The sequence below is a fragment of the Phyllostomus hastatus genome, unplaced genomic scaffold, assembly GCF_019186645.2.
Source record: "Phyllostomus hastatus isolate PE091 unplaced genomic scaffold, TTU_PhHast_1.1 phas_scaffold_317, whole genome shotgun sequence".
Lineage (NCBI taxonomy): Eukaryota > Metazoa > Chordata > Mammalia > Chiroptera > Phyllostomidae > Phyllostomus > Phyllostomus hastatus.
In genome coordinates this window covers 15,445,207-15,465,119 of record NW_025334023.1, presented here as the reverse complement: position 1 = coordinate 15,465,119, position 19,913 = coordinate 15,445,207, and the positions used below count along the sequence as shown (strand labels likewise).

Here is a 19,913-nt window from a genome sequence, read left to right as displayed (position 1 = left end):
TGGCAGCTCCTTGAGGGCGAGGACCATGCCCTTCATTTTAGTTGCCTCAGAACCTAGTTTGGCATCAAATCCAAACTAGAAATTTAGTTTTTTATCTATTTTTTATCAAACCATGAGAAGTTGTATGAATTAGGAACTATTTCTTCTAAATGAAACTGTAATTCATTCTAGAATTCACAGATAGCGTTTTATCTTTTTAAAAAGATAAATTATCATGAACAAAAACATCATTGGATAATTATATATAATATCCTATTTTAATGAATGAATCTATTTCAGGATATTGCTTTCTTTGTTCAAGGTTTATAATATGCTTTCCCACAATGATGGAATTTCTTTTCTCCCCCAAAATAGATTGAGCTTTGTTCAAAAAATGAAATATGAGTCATTAAATTAGAATAAAATATTCTAAATTATATATCTGAAATTCAGAGTTAAGAAATTCTAAATTTCATATTCTTTAATAAAAGGGTTGGATTAACCTTAAGAAATAAAAAATAATAATACCATGATATCTGATATATGCATTTCTACTATATATGCTCAACTGTATTCTTATTTATCTGTATTAATAAATTGACTGTAAGATAAAAATCATCTCTGTGTTACTGGATCTTTGCACAAATTTTATCAGCATTTTTCTGCAGTAAGCAGTTGTCTGCAGTTTGTTTATCCAACTGCATAATGAGCTCCCAAAGTACAGGTTGTTTAGATTCTTCAATATCTATGATGGTGCGTGGCATAAAGAACCATAAACATGCATCTTCGGTTAAGTAAAAACCAAAAAATGTTCTGATTAAATAACAGCATCAGAGCCATGCATTTTTTTTCCCAGCTGAGTCTCAGCTGGCGTCTGGTGGTCATCGTTATCACCATGCTCCACAGCTGGACCTCTGTCTTCATGCCAAGAGCAGCACATGGGAAGAAGCCAAGAAAGGGTCATGGACAGATGTCAGACATCAGGAGAAATAGGCATGACGTCAAAGCTGAGCAGATAGAAGGAAAACAGAGCTGGGGATCAGAAAGTGATCTACTAAAATGAAGCCCAGACACAAGTGAGAACAACAGTGTCTGAGGGACTGTCTGGGATCAGGATCCTGAGAGGTTAGTGAGTTACAAATTGAAGAAAACCAGCAAGGATATCCATGGTGTAAAGTTCCTCACTAGCCGTATAGGCCCATAATCATCTAGGCTTTCTCTAGTGTTTACACTATTCCCTCCACCAATACTACAATTTGGTCACCTCAGTTCTTCGCTATTTTTGTACAGACTCATTCCTCTCAGTCATTCTCTGAAAAGTCTTACCAAATTTTCAAAATTAAATTGGGTGTACTTCCTACAAGTTCATAAGTGAATAAGGTTGCACTAATTCACATATACCCAAATCCTAAAACAGTGCCTAATACAGAATAGGCATTGGTAAATATTTGTTGAATGAAAGAAGAAGAAATGTGTTCTAATTCTGTATGGACAGAAATTGTTGAAACACAAGAGTTGCCTTGTCAGTATTATAGTTAGAAGTTTCTAGTATTTATTCATTTAAAAATATTTTTCAATAGCCTAGGTACTATACTAGATGCTGTGAGCACTGCATTATGAATGTTTATCATATCTTTGCAATGGCCCTTTCCCTTAATGTCGGTTTTGTATGAGTGCTTTGAGATAAGGCTGATAAATAAGGTGCTTTTTTGTATTTTGACACCAATTATAACAATAACCAAGTAGAGGTGGTTCTTTTGTCTTACATTTTGAAGATGATGAAAATTAGTTTCATGGAGTTAAAGGTCTAATTGAGTAACTTGAAAAGGTGGCTGAAATCAAACTCATATCTGTCTGATTCAAAGACAATTCTTTTTATACTATGTGTTTGTGAAAATTTCCTTATATTGTTATTATTATCATTCCCTTACTAGCTGAGCAAACAAAGTATAGAGATTTTATTCCTCTTTGATATATTTGGGATTAGTAAATAAAATATTTGGGTAATTTGTTTCCTCAAGAAATTGTCATCCTGACTGGTGTGGCTCAACGGGTTAATCATCCTCCCACAAACGGAAAGGTCACCAGTTCAATTCCCAGTCAGGGCACATGCCTGGTTGTGGGTCAAGTCCCCAGGTGGGAGTGTGCAAGAGGCAACTCACCAGTGTTTCTGTCTCACATTGATGTGTCTCTCTCTTTCTTTCTCCCTCCCTTCCCCTCTCTCTAAAAATAAATAAATAAAATCCTTCATAAAAAATGAAATTTTCTATATAAGTAAAAAAAAATAGTCTCAGAGTAAGTAAAAAGTTTTCTAGTTGGATCTTCCTATGTGCCTTAAAAATTGTCTTTAGCTAGGCTATATTTAATTATTAAATCAAATAGACTTTATTAAAATATAAGAACTACTTTTGGTTAATACTTTATCAATGCTACTTAGTTTTATATTGAAATTTAGAGAATGCTATTCTGAGTTCTTCTCTGGGCCTCCTACAGCCTGAGCATCCTTGATTGTACCTATTGAGAATAAAATGATTTAAAATTAAATACACTTTTTTTCAATTAAAGAAAATTGAAAGAGACTATGTGACAACTAAATGTTAAGATATAAACTTTATTTTACCCATAATTTGGTTCCTTTATTACATTTATTTAAATACCCAACAATCTTATTCTAAGAGTTTAAGTCTTTAGCATTTAAGTCCAGTACTGAAGGGAGACCTTATAGAGCTTTATATTACAGGTCTATAATCAAATGTGTCACACTGTGCTTCTCACTTCTCACTCAAGACCTTTCCAAGTGGCCCAGCCTATTTGAACACTTAATATGAATGAGTGTGTATGTAAAAATGCCTATGATTGTAGGTAAATGAATGCACTGAAGGGAAGAAAAAGAGTAAAAATTAAATCAATTAAATATTTTAGATGTCTATATAAGCTGATTTAGAGTGGAAGGATGGTTGCAATTGTAGACAGAGTTCTGGATTTGGCCCTCAGTCCTATCACTGTCTTGCAACATAGATAAAATTTTTAAAGTTTTCTAATTTTTCTCACACATAGTATAGTTGTACTAATAGTTAATTAGCATGAGTACTTTGATGAGTTATTTAAATAATATTGGTGAAGGGCTTTTCTAAATCACTCTAGCTAAGTACCACCATCCCCTTCACTATTACTATCTAATCCACTGTACTTAATATATTTTATTCCATCATACATCACCACCTAAAATTATTATATGTGTATATTTGTTTGTTCTGCCAACCCCTCCAATAGGAGCTCCATAATAATAGGTGCTCTTCTTACCACTTAACACTACTACTTTTCCGGGGCCTAGGGAAGGGCTAGGGCTTATTAAGTTTTTTTAGCTGTTGAATTATATTGTCTTATATAATCTATTTTCATGTGTTCAAAGTAGATGTTAAATCTTGCATAAGAGCACAAGTAGTTCTTTTAAAACTACCAACTATAAATTAATTTATATTGAAAACTAATTTCCAAATAATGGAACTTAGTAAGATATTTTGAGTGGGTAATATTGAATTTGAGGACAATGCCAACTGCTAGACTTCATTTTGATAATTCCACTCATAGCTTAACACATTTTACCTAGGAAATCTGTAATATGTTTTTGTCTAGCAGGAGCTGAATTAATTAATTAATTAATTAATTAATCAATTTAACAGGTACAATATAAAGTGCTAAGGTAATAGAATATGACTGTGTACATTGTTCCCCTTGTGACAACTTAGTAGGAAGGACTTTTCACTAGAGGAATTCAGTGCAAGCTAAGTAATCAAGAAGCATAAGAGTTTTGCAAATGCTCATACCTCATGGGGACATTGACAATACCATTAATGAACCACAGTGTGAAATTAATGCACCGCCTTGTAGGGACAATAATCCCCTGAGACCCACCTGTGGTGGCATTACAGCTATGACTCATTTTCATAAATTGTTAGGAGGAAAAGTACCATGAAAATAGGATAGAAACTTTACTAACAGCATAATGCTTGTATGAGTTAGGAGGGAAGTCTTGTGCTTTTGTTTAAGTGTTGAGAAAGTAACTCTTTAAGGTAGCAATGAAATTTAAATCATTTAAAGTGCTCAATGTAAAATGGTTGCCTGAAATCAGTTGGTTAAAAAGACTATTTAATTTAAACATCAGTAAGCTATTGAGCAGCTATAATGAACCAAATAAATGGGAAATACCAAGGAAAAAAAGAATAAGGGGAAGGAGGCAAGGAAAGAAGCAGATAAGGAGAGAAGGAGGGAGAGAGGGAGGTTGGAAGGAAGGGAGGGAGGCTTCTTTAATTCAAAGGCAACACAAATTAATTGTCATATACACAAACACCTGATTGTACCCTATACAACTGTAATGAGCAATAACTGCATAAATATACACACAAACAAAACATTATCAGCAGATGTATAAAAAATGATTCATTATTGAGAATATAGCAAGGATTGGGTAAAGTGTCAGGAAGTAATTAATGTCAGAGTGTCTCCTTAAAGGATAAATAGGATTTAAAGAGAAAAAAAAAGAACACATTTTTCAGATGTTGAATAATTGATATTCTGGCAGTAGTTTTCAAAAGGGCTAAATAGATAGGTAGTCCTGTATATTATTGCTACACATGATTATGTCTAACAGCAACCCTGATTATAATGAATGTTTACCCTTTTCTGATTTGAATCATACACTCAGTATTTTTATTAAAATAATTATTCTCCAAGGTTAGATTATTGCTGAATTTTTTATTACATTCACATGAAAGTTGCATGCTGAAGGTTGTATCTCCAAACTCTGCCTCTTTACTTCGGCCAAATTCCCAACAACTCCATAGATGTATACTGATACATAAGAAAACACATAATTTATTCTGTACTCAGTCCTAGTTTAATTAAAGTCAGTTTATTGGACTTAAATAAAAAAGTAATTGTAAATTTTAAATTATACTGAGAATACTGCAATCTTGGTGTTCTATGTAACACTAGATTTATATATGTGGTGGCTGCTATTTAGATCATTTAATGAGTAGGAAAAGCAATCATCTTAAGAATGGTTACATTTATCAAAAAAAAGAGCATGCAATGTGAATAACAAAAAGAGTTTGTTATTCAAACTCAACCTCTAGAGTTTGTGGACAACAAGGAAAATATAATTCAGAAATTAAAAGGAAGAAAAGGATTCAGAAAAGTAGTTTCAAGCCAAATAACACTGGGTCATGAAACCAGAGAGGAAGGAGTTCAAGAAGAAATTCCAGGATCCAAAGATATCAAAGGGGTAAAAGACAAATATTGCAAAATAATTACATCAGTAAATAATTTATTTACCTGACAAAGCAATTTCTATAAAAGAGGTAAAGGGGAAAATGACTTTAAAAGGTAAAAAGAAAAATGCATGGAAAAGTGGAAGAATAAGGAGTGCTCTATTAATACAAATTTGAAAGTGAAAAAGAAGAAATAAACAAGACATAATTCAGGAGGAGTGAGGAACAAATTAATGCTGTTATTTTTTTTCTGAGATGTGGAGATCTGAGTAAATGTGAACATCCAGGAAAGGAGGGAACGCAGAGAGAATAACTGAAATATTTACAAAGATTCTGAGAGCAAGTCCATTCAAGAGTCTGGAAGAGGAGTTTCTGAAACTTACAGACAATGAAAGACATTGAAGCTGAGACTTAGAATCAGTCATTAGGATATTGTACAAAAGCCACGAGTCTTGCAAAAGTCTTATAATTATCTCTTATTTATAATTATCAACTATGTTTTTCACATAGTATTTAACACCAAGATGAATTTTTGATTACCATATTTGTCCCAAAATATTGTCTTCTTTTTGTTAAGTGATATAGGCCTCTTTGCTCAAAAAGATCTTTCAGCCCAGCTCTGAATTTTAAAAAAAAAATCTTATATATAAATAAGTAGTTTTTCTCAAGGATCACCTGTGACTCATGGAGGAAATTTATATCATGGGATACTCCAGAGATGGTAGTCATCATTGCTCCTTCACTATCTTCTTTATATACTTCTTTCTGAGTACTCTTCAGACAATCAACAATACTGAAGAAGGAAAATGGTAAGGATGATGTTATGGAAATGAGTTGTTGACATGTTGAAAGATCAAGAGGGTAAAAATTTTTGGTTTAATTGCGAGATTGTCGCTGAAGTTACTGGTTATAGAATACCAACTCAGGATCTGGAGAAGCCAAGAGAAAGATAATAAACTAAGTTTACGTAAGTAAGTTAGTGGTTTAATCATTGGAATTGTAGCAATCCTCAAATGGCTGTGGGGTACTTTTTGTCTGTTTCTTCTTAAGTGGGTGAGAAAGATGAAGAGTAAGAAAAGTGTCATGAAACATATAGTTAAGGGAGTAGGTTCCAAGTTCAAGATCTCAAAAGTAGAAAGGTTACTTGAAATCAATTTGTCCAGTATGTGGCCAAGCTTGTGTTTTACTGAATTTAATTCATAGAAATCAAGTATGGTGGAGATGTCTTTAACAGAGATATCCCTGAGATTGATACTTGCTATTCAACCTCAATCCCACATAGTTTTCAAACTAATTTAGTTTAGCTTCTCTCCCAACTTCTAAATTGAATGAACTAATAAAATCATTGGGGTCTCAGGATACAGGGATACATGAAGTCAGCTCTATAAGTGGACTTCCCAGTAATATAAGGCAACAGAATTCAGATGAATGTATAAATGGATGGATGCATAAATGGATGGTTGGATGGATTGATGGATGGATGGATGGGTGGAAAGTAGATAGATGATAGATAGATCAATAGATAGGTAGATTAAATAGGTTAGTTAGATAAATAGGCATATATATACATACATATATTTACCAAGCTAGGGTGTATTTGATTTCTTTTTTTAACCTAATAAACCTGACTCTTCATTCTCAGATTCATGTCCCCAATGCAAACTCTTTTGAATCCCAAACAGGTATATGTGACATTTCTACTTATGCATTAGAAAGTCATCATATTTAAACTAAAATTCTTCATTTTCTCTACAAAACAGTGTACCTTCTCTCAATGAATGGTGCAACTAGCCCTAAAGTTGTTTAAGCAGATTTTTAAAAGTCATATAATCTTGTTCTTATGCCAATACCAGACTATTTTGATTACAGTGGCCCTGTAGTATAGTTTGATATTGGGTGTTGTAATCCCTCCTACTTTGTTCTTTTGCAAGATTGCTAAGGCTATTCAGGGTCTTTTTGGTCCCTTATAAGTTTTTGAAATATTTGTTATAGATCTGTGAAATATGCCATTGTATTTTAATAGGAATTGCATGGAATCTATAGATTGCTTTGGGTAATATGAACATTTTAATGATGTTAATTCTTCCAATTCATGAACATAGTGTATGCTTCCATTTATTTGTATCTTCCTTAATTTCTTTCTTCAGTGTGCCATACTTTTCCTAGCACAGGTCTTTTACCTCCTTGGTTAAATTTAGTCCTAGGTACTTTATTTTTCTTGTTGCTATAGTAAATGGGATTTTTTCCTAGTTTCTCTTTCTATATTTCATTCTTGTTATACAAATATGCCATTGATTTCTGAATATTGACTTTGTATCCTGCTATTTTGTCAAATTCACTTATTAGGTCAACTAGTTTTTTGGTGGAGACTATAGGGTTTTCTATGTGCACTATCATGTCATCTCTGAATAATGACAGTTTTACTTCTTCATTTCCAATTTGGGTGCCTTTTATTTATTTTTATTTTGTCTAAGAACTTCCAGTACTATGTTGAATAAGAGTGGTGAAAGTGGACATCTTTGTCTTGTTCCTGATCTTAGGCGGAAAGATTTTAGTTTTTGCCTATTGAATATAATGTTGGCTGTAGGTTTCTCATATAAGACTTTTATTATGTTGAAATATGTTCCCTCTATTCCCACTTTGATGAGTGTTTTTAACATAAATGGGTGCTGAATTTTATCAAATGCTTGTTCAGCATCTATTGATATGATCATGTAATTTTTGTCCTTCACTTTGTTTATGTGGTATACTATATTTGGAACAGAATAGAGAACCCAGAAATAAACCCAGATCACTATAATTAATTAATGTTTGATGGAGGGCACAAGAGCATACAATGGAATAAAGACAGCCTCTTCAATAAATGGTGTTGGGAGAACTGGACTGGTACATGCAAACAAAATGAAACTAGACCACCAACTTATACCATATACCAGATTAAATTCAAAATGGATAAAAGACTTACATATAAGTTGTAGCACCATAAAAGTCCTAGAGGAAAACATAAGCAGTACAATTTCAGATCTCTTGTGTAGCAATATTTTTGCCAATATATCTCTTGGGGCAAGGGAAATGAAGGAAAAATAAACAAATGGGACTATATCAAATTAAAAAGCTTTTGCATGGCTAAAGAAACCATTATAAAAATGAAAAGGGAACCAACCATATGGGAGAACATATTTGCCAATGATACATCAGACAAGGGTTTGACTTCCAAATATGTAAAGAACTCATAAGACTCAACAACAGGAAGATAAACAATCCAATTAAAAAATGGACAAAGGAGCTGAAAGAACTCTTCTCCAAGGAGGACATACAGATTGCCCATAGACATATGAAAGAATGTTCAACATCACTAGCCATCAGAGAGATGCAAATTTAAACCACAATGAGATATCACCACACACCAGTCAGAATGGCCATCATTAACAAATCAATAAACAGCAACTGCTGGTGAGGATGTGAAGAAAAGGTAACCCTAGTGCACTGTTGGTGGGAATGCAGACTGGTGGAGCCACTATTAGAAATAATAAGGAATTTCCTCAAAAAACTAAAAATGGAATTGCCTTTTGACCCAGCAATTCCACTGATGGGGATATACCCTAAGAATCCCAAATCACCAATGCAAAAGAACTTATGCACCCTACACTCATAGCAGTGCTATTTTCAATAGCCAAGTGCTGGAAAGAACCTAAGTGCCCATTAGTAAATGAGTGGATCAAAAAACTGGTACATTTACGCAATGGAATACTATGCAGCAGAAAGAAAGAACTCCTACACTTCACAACGCATGGACAGAACTGGAAAGTATTATGCTCAATGAAATAAGCCAGGTGGTGAAAGACAAATACCATATAATCTCACCTGTAAGAGGACTCTAAAGAACAAAAGAAACTAATGAACAAAACAGAACCACAGGCATGGAAACATGGAACAGACAGAAAGTGATCAAAAAGGAGGGAGGAGGATGGTAGTAGTGGAAAAAAACTAGACAAAGCATATGTATGAATGACCCATGGACAACAGTGTGGGAATTGACTGTGGGAATGGAGATAGGATGTGCAGAGGAGGACAAAGTGGAAAAATTGGGACAACTGTAATAGAATAACAATAAGAAATAATTTAAAATAAAAGTCAAACAGTCCTTCATATAGCCAACATGTCTGAAAATCTCACAGTTCTATTTCTTAGTATCTCTCAAATTTCTTCATTATCTTCCATCTCCACTACCATCATCCAAGCTACAGTGACCTCTCTCATGAATCAATATAATTACATCTTAATTTGCAACTGCATCTTCTACTTTTGCCTCTCATCACTAATTTTTCGTATTTTAACTAGTACATAGAATGATATTTCTAAAATGCAAATCTCATCCTGTCATTGCTTGCTTAAAACCCTCCACTGACTTTTCATTGTTCTTGGAACAAAAACTTAAAAATCTTTAAAGTGGCCTGTGTGTTTCCTATGATGTGGCCTTTGTCATGTTATGTCACTCTCCCTCTTATCCTCTACTTTGGCCTTCTTTTATCTGTTTACATGAGCCACATTCCTTCCTACCTAAGGGGATTCAAACTTTTTCCTAGGATATTGCCTTTCCTGATTAATTATTACTCACATATATTTTTTTACTTTGTTAATTATTACTCATCTTTGAGCTCAGATTAAACATTCCCTTCCTCAGGGAAGTCAGTTTCTGATATTTATCCATTGTTGTATTACTTTTCCTTATGATCTTGGTGTTAATATTTTTATTCATTGTTATGGCATCAAATATATCTTTTTTTGCTACATTGTATATTTTGTTCCTAAATTCATTGCCTGGCATACAAGAGTTGCCAAATGTATGTTGAATACATAATGTTATTAACCAATGTCATCCCAATAACTTTAATTTAAAAAAATAATAAATAAATTAGAAAATCCTGGAGGAGAAAGAATTGGCCAATTTTTGAAGTATATAAGAAAGTTGAAAATAATGCTGACGGACAACAAATTAAAGAAGCAATAATTTGGATGGTGCAGTTCAGATAAAGGACAAGTGTGGAAAGTTTCAGAAGGTCTAAGTCAATTAAAACTTTATGATGTTTATAATCATAAGTCCACATTCCTCTCTGTATATTGTGATTCTTGAGTCAAGAACCAAAAATCTATTATCAATGTTATATAATATTAATTTTAATATTTGGAAATATGTGTAGCATAATTGTCAATAACTATTATTATAACATTTTATGTATTGTGATAATATACAATATTAATCTAAAAACTTGCCAATTTTTAGAAGTCAATAAGTCTCTTCCATCTAAATGTTTAATGTAGCAAATCAAGCACAAAGTTACAGCCTTATGATCAATGATAAATTCATAGCCACATCTGAATTTCACACCTGCTTATAAGATTTAATATTTTTGTTTTTAACATAGGTAGCAGATAATATAGACTGGCTTCAGCACTAAAAAGGACATATTAGTTCATGTAATTAAAAAGTCCAAGATGGTCAGGTTTTAGGCATGGTATGACCAAAAATATGACTCCATTTCTTTGTGACTCTCCATGTTTCAACTTTACTCTCAGATGGGTTTCTCCATCATGGTGAATAATAGCAATTAGCAGCTTTACAGTTTCTTATAACATTTTCCAGAAGAAGAGAGAGAATATCTATGTCCCACAGAATCCAGAAAATATCCTGATTAGACCAGGAGAAACACATTCTAATTATACTGACTAAGGTTACCTAAAACAATACCTGTGGCAATAAAAGAGATTACTTCGATTGAGACTAGTCCAGACTGATCTCTAGAATTGAAATGTGTTTACAGCAGGGGAGGACAAGAGTGAATATCAACAAAAAAACACTACTCACTATGAGTTTGGTCTTCTGGATGCTGCTATAAATGTACAACTGAATAAAAATTTTCTCTATATACATGCACATGTGCATGTACATATATAAACACATATGTACACACATACATATATGTACATATATACAATACAAACACATATTTGGCATGTCCAGAAAGTATCCGGCCATGTACTATGAAAAATAGAGACATTTATCAAAAAAGATATAAGATACAAGAAACATTGCACCTAGGACAATGATGCCTCAGTCCCCTTCAAAGTAGACACCTTGGGACCTCACACAGTTCTCCCAATCTCCATCAACTACCCTGTAGTATTTTCCTGAATCTCATCAATGCCCTGAAATCTTTTCCCTTTTGAAGGTGATTTTAGTTTTGGGAAAAGTCAAAAGTCACAGGGTGCCAAATCTGGGCTGTAGCAGGGCTGAGTCACAGAGTGACTTGATGTTTAGCCAAAAACTCTGCACAAGATGTAATGTATGAGTGACTGCATTGTCATGATGAAGCTGCCAATCACTAGTTGCCCATAGCTGAAACCTTCTGAATCATCTGAATAGTTTCTGTGGAGAAATGTTCTAGCTTATCACAAAATTTGATGCAGATTTGTTGCTCTACTCACTCAGTCATTTTGAATGTGATGGCCACACAGTACACATGCTCACTCAATGGCAACTACTGCCCCTACCGACTAGTACAGTGAAGGCATCATTGTTCACACATACACATTCCAGTCCACTCTCCTTGGCTGCCAGGTTACACTGATGTTGTGCAAACCATTCTCATTATATTAACAATGGCTGGAATTTTTCCAGATATATATATTCTAGTCACATAACTGTGTATAGAAAAATTAACTTCATTGGACATTAACATAAGTAAAAATGTGAAATTACAGGTTGTTCACCAATAAAATAATTTAATCCATTTATATAACAACTTGTTATGTCATTGCTTTAACTACATTTCCACAGCTTTCAAGTATTTTTCAAAAAGTTTGGTAATCAGAACAGATTATTTTTATTTTTTCAAATACAAATTTATTTTCTATAATTCCAGGTGAATAATCACTGAGTTCCTTCAACAAAAATGTACATGTCTTGGCCACAATTTGACCACACAGTAGGTACTAAATAAATAAGTGTTGATTATTTGAATAAATTAACTTTAAAGATTCATTAACCTATCAAGTCTTTAATTTTCACTTAAAAAATAGTCACTTCCATTATCTAGTAGCTTGACAGCAATGGAGTATTGAGTTGAAGGATTCATTGTGTCCTAGTCACTTTCTTGTTCAAAAATTTTTCAACAAAATTGAAAATCTGTCCTCTGAAATACTCTGTTCTAGGCAGTAATTATTCTTTTTATACTTCCTGTAGCATCATATGCATATATAAAACATAGATAGCCCTTGTAATGTGTAATTTGTCATCCATCGATTAAACAAATGTTTATTCAGTATTTACTCTGTTCCAAGTTCTGAGATATAAATATAACAAAGATATAATACCTGCCCCCAAGAAACTTAACTGTGTGGGGTTGGATGAGAGTGGACAAAGAATGTCTTATTTGTCATTGTAACTCAACAGTAGCATAGATATATAGTAGGTGCCTAATAAACATTGAAGTTCATAAATAACACATTGAAGACTAAATTAATTATGTCTTTGGAGAATTTATCATTCACTACATTGCTCTGGAAAGGATGGGAATGGGACTCTAGTCAATCACAGTTATAAAACCAATCAATTAAGGAAATAAAACACTGCATTAGATAAACTAAATTTTATGAGTGTTGTAATAAAATTCAAGGCATTGAATTAAGTTTTATGGAAAGCTGATGCCTTCCCTAAGGAACAAAATACTTTGACTTTCCTAATGATTTCTGTTGCCTAGTTCTTTGTAAGAATTAACCTCAGGGCTTTTATTTAAAGGTTAATGAAACCAGACCTGCAATTCTAAGCACTTGATGTTTCTAATTCTCTAAACAATGTGAGTGATTGTCTTATATATGAGGGTGCCCAGACCCTCAGTGTTAACATCTATTCTTTCTGCATTTACACACTCAGTCCATCTGTCCTATGTATATCTTTCCACATGGTCACATTGGTTTTACTTCAACAAACATTTATAGAGTGTCTATTATGAGTCAAGATCATTACTGGACTTGTGGATGAGGGATGTGGAAAAATGCAACCAAGTTTTGAAGTCTAGATAACTTTGACATAAATCTAGACAGGGCAAATGGCTAGGGAGTAAAGAATATAAGTCTGATTTTTTTTCAGAAGATAAGTTTGATTTTAAGTACAGAGCTTCAGATGAGGCTGGGACATCTTGACAGAACCATATGGTAAATAGTTTTAATTGTTGGTCAGAATCTTTGGAGAGTTTGGATCTTCACAGAGACAATAGTTAAGTTGGAATTCTTACCACCACTCACACATGCCATGAAAATCTCCATTCTTTTCCTGGTGATACCTTTACCTGAAATATCCCATTTTTCTCAGCCTACACAAAAGCTATGAACACATAAAAACTCAATTCAAGTTCTTTTCTTTAGATCCTGCTTTGACTGTCCTTTTTATCCCTCTAAATATCCCTTACTACTGAACTTCTCTTCTTGTGTCCATCATAGCATCTGACATTTGCTTATAACTTCAGGTTGTTCTAAATTATTTTGTGTGTCAAAAGTTTATCAACTAAGATTTTAATCTTCTTGAAGTAGGAAAATATTATTTCCCCTCTCATATACCCCACAAGCCTGAGAGTTCAGCAAATCCTCCAAAATCCTTTGTCATTTAAATTGCTAGTATACCCCTCATGGCCTTCTCATAACAAAGTCCTTCATCTTTAAAAATCATCACACTCCTTCTGTTTATTCAGCATTCAGGAGTCCCTATTTCGTTGACAAGCAATGGGTTAACTGTTCTTTCTTGAAGAAGAGAGGCATCTAAACTATTGAAATGCAATGTGCTGTATGCTAGATTGAAATTAAGCACAGGGTGTTTATGGTACAAAAATGCATCTTTCTTTTAGACAGGTAGGATTATAAAAGGCTTAGAAGAAAAGGCATTTGAAACAAGGTCAAATTGAGTAAGATGAGGGGAAAAGGTGTGACTAAGCTAGCATGAATGATTATTAAAACTGGTAGTAGAGAGAATTAGTAAGAAATCATGATATCTTCTAGGAGGAACTGAAAGTAATCAGGGCATACAGAAATAACAGGAGATTGATAAGAGAGAATATTGAGCAAGGACAACAACATGAAAGATCTGTGTTCTTGTTAAGAAGCTGGCTTTTATTTAAAGGCAGAGAGAGCCAAAGAAAATGTTTCAGCACAGATGTAATATTACTTAATTTGTGTTTTATAAATATTTCCAATAAGAGCAAAGGGAGACCAGTAGTACCTATTCCAAGTGAGAGAGGATGAGTTCCTAAATAAATTCATCACTTGGGAGGTCATGAAAAAATAGGTTCCCAAGACAGTAAGGGTGTGGAATCACAATGACTTTGTATCTAGAAGGGGTGATCCTTGAAAAAAAATAGGAGTGACACTGGCCTCCCACTAAGATGATGGTTTGAACAATTACAGGAGAAATGGTAGCATCCATATCCACAGCAGAAAGGACAAATGTTACTGTTGGGGAAAAGTCATCATTTTCCCCAACAATTAAACAGTAACAAGTTGGGGAAAAGTTGTCTTTTGGACAACTTTTGGACAAGTTGTCTATTTCACAGGTGTCAAAAACTCTAATCTAGAGCTCAGGAAACATAATAAGGCTGGAGGTAGAGATTTAGAAATAACTAGATAAAAATGGTAATTGAAGTTATGAGATGAAATGTGAGATTCTAAGAAAGTGCAGGTAGAGAGTGCCAAAGACAAAACCCCAGGGAACACTAATCCTCAAAGTGCATAGGCTCACCCAGAAGAATGCCAGAGAATGGAGTAGTCAGGGCAGTAAGAGGAGTGCCAGGAAAAGATGATGCCATGGGAGAACAGATTTTCAAGGAAGACGCGGTCAATCATTTAAAATGCAGCAAAGGTCAGTGACCCTCAACACCCCTTCCCTACCCAGACAGGACACAGGTTGATTATCTACTTCACTCTGGTATTTCTTAGATCCCACATATGAACAAGACATGCTTGTTCTTCCTCCATACTTCTCTGAATCCTCTCAGAGCTTCTCTGTAAACTCTCCACCTTGTCCTCACATCTGCTTTGTTTGAACATGGCAACACACTCCTACAACCACTAGCACATGGACACCTGTTAATTATAATTTTTCTTCAAAATAGTGTGGTGTCTCTTAATATGAAATTATGAACTATTTGGCCCTGCCCAACCCTTCTCTATTCTTCTATTCTTCTTCATAGTCTGGGTTTATATTTTCAACTAAAGATAAAATACACATCCCAAAACTTTTTTTTCTTTTTACTTCTAAAACGTGTGTTTTGCTCTAACTGGACATTAAAACATGAACAGCCAGTACATTTAAACCATTTAGGGGCAATTGCAAACTAAAAAAGCAATTTCAGCAGCCTAAAAAATATCAATAATAAATGAACTTGGTCAGATGAGAAACAAATGAGTTTACGACTCAGAAATAAACTGTTCTTAAATTGCCAGGCTTCTCTGGGTGGCTTTCATCACCAGATGCAGGTCCAGAGCAGAGTGACTGAACTGCTTCACTTCAAACTCAGAGTGTTGATTATTTACATTGTTGACTCTTCTGTGTTGAATTGTGACTAAAACTTTGTAATCCTCATTGCCAATAATTTTATAACTGCAGACCATATTGTCTTGGTTCTTTGGAACTGTTTTCCTCTTTACAAAATATCCTGTAAGGAATTAACACTCAGGTGAAGGGATGCTTACTAAAAGTAACAGGTTCTGTTTTTCCTACACTACTTTATGTACATCTGGGTGTACATACATATATGCATGCTTGTATACATTAGCATGTGTACTGATGTGTGTACATGTGTGTGACTCTTTGTGTAAAACTCTAACTGCCCTAGAGGACAAATACTACCAGTGCTTTTCTTGTTAGCAGAGAAGACAAGGAAAGTTATGTACCCATTTAGATAAAAATATTCTGCCCATCCAATGAACATCACATTGGGTTAAAACAATTCAACAAATAACAATAACAAACAAAATAACCTCCTTGTTATTGAAATGTTTACTGATGCCTGTAGAAGAGCTTCTAGTAGTAAAATTTCTTTATTATAATCTAACATGATAATATATGTGAGCTTAAAAATAATTGATTGAAGTGAAATTTAATAAAAAATAATAGTGTTGCATGGTGGGTAAGAAAAATAAATGCCCCATTTCTGCTAGCACATGTCTAATGGCACATCCTGAATTCTTTCATCACCTATTAAAATGTAAATCCAGTATCCAGCTCTCTGAATAAGCATGATTTTAGCATCTCTTAATTCACTTTTAGCATCTTTTTTTTTGCTTTTACTATCTCTTATTTTTGCTGTCCTATGGCCTTGCTCTCATAGAATTTTGTCATTTTATGATTTCTCTATCCCTTCATAATATCTCAGTTTCTTCCAGGCCAGCCTGACCTTCTTAATAATCTTATGCCATAGTTGATTGATTAGACCAATTTCCCAACCAAACCTTCAAATCTCTTGCAAACCTGATCTTACACTCCACTCATTTAGTGAAATCAATCCTATAATCCACCTGCTACAGCTCTGTGTCTAAGCTGTGGAGAACTATTAGAGAAAAGCATGCAACTGAATCCTGTCCTGATCCACATCAGCTTGGTCATCTTCCTCTCTTCTCCTTCATCTCACTTCACTAAAATCTGGCTTCTGTCCTTACCATGCCACCACATCTCCCCAGTTGTGTTGCCAGATCCTAAAGACAGTTATATTGTTCCTTTTGAAGCTCTTGCCTTCATTGGCTTTTTATTAGCATTCTACTCACCATCACTACTCCCACTGTTATTCTCTTCCCTCCTTACCTTTTCTTCTCAAAATCCTAAATGAACATCTTCTCCTCCAAGTATTCCTTAAGTATTGGTGTCATCTGGCCTTCTGCATTTCTCCCTTGCTCACATCATGCATAACACTCTCATTGGGTAATCATATTTCCTATAACAGTTCCACCAAGGACTGATTTATTGACCACATTTAAATTGAATATCTCAGGCCAGACTTCTCTGAATTTATACTATATGTGTAATTGTGTTCTTTTTGTTTTATTGTTGTTCAAGTATAGTTGTCTCCATTTTCCCACCACCACTTTCCCCTGCCCCAACCACCCTCACATCCCACCTTTAGTCCTACCTTTCTTTGGCTTTAAAGGGTGCATTTTTAACATAATCCACTTGAGTACCTTGCAAACATTTCAAAATCAACATATCTAAAACTGAACTTCTCAACACACATTTCTCTTTACTAAATGTTACTGGTCACTCAAATAAAAAAATTCAGCCACTCTGGACTCCTTTTCCTTAATCACACTCCACAGAATATTAATCAACAAGCCCTGCCTCTTTGAACTCCTAATACAGAAGTTTTTACTTTAATTCCTTACTTTTCATTTTATAATCACTTCCTTTTTATAAACCCTCATTAGTCCTTACCTGAATTATTGCAGAAGCTTCCCTGTAAATACCCTGATTTTATTTCTTCAAGTTTATTTGCATAAAAGAGTCATCTATCAAAACTGTACATTGATCTATGTCACATTCATGTTGAAAATTTCTATAAAAATTAAACTGCTGGTCACCATGATATAATCAATATAGAGACATAGGTTTTTCTTGACTTCAGTTATCCTCACAAGAGGGCCAACTAACAGCTATCCATAGACAAGACACTATTGTGAAAATCTAAGAACCTAAGGTTAAAGCTGAAGTACCCTCCTAGAAGACAGACTGAGAAGGACCACATTTGGAAGGGTAAGAAGAGCAGCCACCCTCTGACCACATTGCCCCTCTCCTAGGCTGGCACAGCCCCACAGTGAGAGGGCTTCCCTCAGTCTATGGTTTTGCTGGGGGGATGCGGCGAGAGCCCAAGGTAGACATCTAGCTCCCCCAATGTTGCAGGGTAGTCCCTGGGAGGCACATCTGGGCCTCACCTAACTGAGATAACTAGGATAATCTATGGGTTTTGACTTTTAAGAATCAGATAGAATCAGAGAGAAGGAGGGTGAAGTTTACAGCAATTAGCATTTAAGTGTTGGCAGACCACATACCTCCTCACAGCTGCACCTGAGTAGAGGTTGCCACCAGTAGCCCTGTCCATCTGTGGAGTCAAGCTAGTGGCCCTATCTGACAGGGAGGTCAGTTGGTATCTCTTCCAGATTCAGGTCACCAGCCAATGAGCTATATCTGTTTTGGAGCCTCCCTGCTGCTTTTGTTCCAACTTCCTATCCTCTTTTCCTTGCCTCTCAATGAACTGTCACATACCTCAAAGGCTAAGTTTTACCTCAGTACACGTTTTTTCTTCTCTGAGATCTTAGCCTCTTGAGTGCTAGCTGACCAGATAGTTTTCTAACAGCATAGATACATTTTTGTTTAAAGTTTATCCAGCCTTCCCCGTTGTTTTCAGAGGGAGTTTGTCTAATCTATCATAGCTAGAAATGGAAGTAGCTGTTTGGTTTTACTATGATTTACATTTTCAGTCTATTTGGATTAATTATTGAGCAGATCGCATCTATATTTTTCAGACTTTCAGGTTCTGACTTTTGTCTGGCTTCTTATATAATGATTATTTCTAAAATTTAATCTCATACCCAGAACAATTCTCAATTACTTACTGGTCTTCCACAGCTTATAAATTTTCAATGGTAAATCATATCTGATAGATGTGAGAAGTTAACAATAGAGTTGGTTTCAGTCTGTGTCATGGGGACACTTTGTCAAGGAAAAGCATGTTGCCTCAGAGTGAAATGGGAATTGAAGATAGTCCATTCTCCATTTATGTACAGATATCAAGGTCTCTTGGGCATTTTGTAATAGTGCTTTCCTTTGTGAAGAATGAGACTCTTCATAACTTTCCTTACATTACAAACATGGGTATTTTATCAAAAGATGACTGCAGTGGTTTAAAGCAGTTCTCTGTTTACAGTTTTGGGGAGGAAATAAAGAAGAAAACAATTCCAAGTTATGTGTGTGTGTGTGTGTGTGTGTGTGTGTGTATAATAAAAATTAAAATAACTCTTCTCTTTACATTTTCATATACAAAATCAGATAACTTTTGACACAGATTTGGATCAAAGGTCACATTAAGAGGTTGTACAGGTTCAGTTTGGATTTCTAGATTTAGGTAAACTAAGTTTGAATCCTGTATAGCCCTGGGTGATTTACTACTTTTCAAGCTGAAGTATCCTAACCTTAAATGTGAAGATGTAAACACATCTACTTCACAGGATTATACTATATATAATACCTGGTGGATAACACACCCTAAATATGTAATCACTGTTATTCTGTAAGTTTTCATTTGCCAGGCTCTAATGCTGAAGAGTGAGTAGGGAGTAAAGTTTTTTCCTTCTGTTTATTCTTTATACACAGTGCTCTGCAAAGAAATTGGCATATGCAGTGTTGCCCATCAGGCTTTGCTAGATGAAAAAGTAGTGTCAGATAATGTGGCAGGTTGAGCAAAATATGAGGAAATAAATAAGATCAAAATTATAAGTCCCTCATGACCTGTTATAAGAAATAAAGAAAGAAAACACAGGAAGGGTGGCAGTCATATTTGTCAACACCATAATGAAATCTACCTTATTGCTGGAAAATTTAATGCATTCAAACAGTAAGTATTGACTGTT

The 19,913-nt window shown here is 34.5% G+C and overlaps 1 protein-coding gene across 3 annotated transcripts in view; it reads left to right on the top strand.

The window, feature by feature from the left end:
• Positions 1 to 19,913, top strand: part of GRM5 (glutamate metabotropic receptor 5) — a 475,017-nt gene that overhangs the window by 298,107 nt on the left and 156,997 nt on the right. The window lies entirely within an intron of this gene.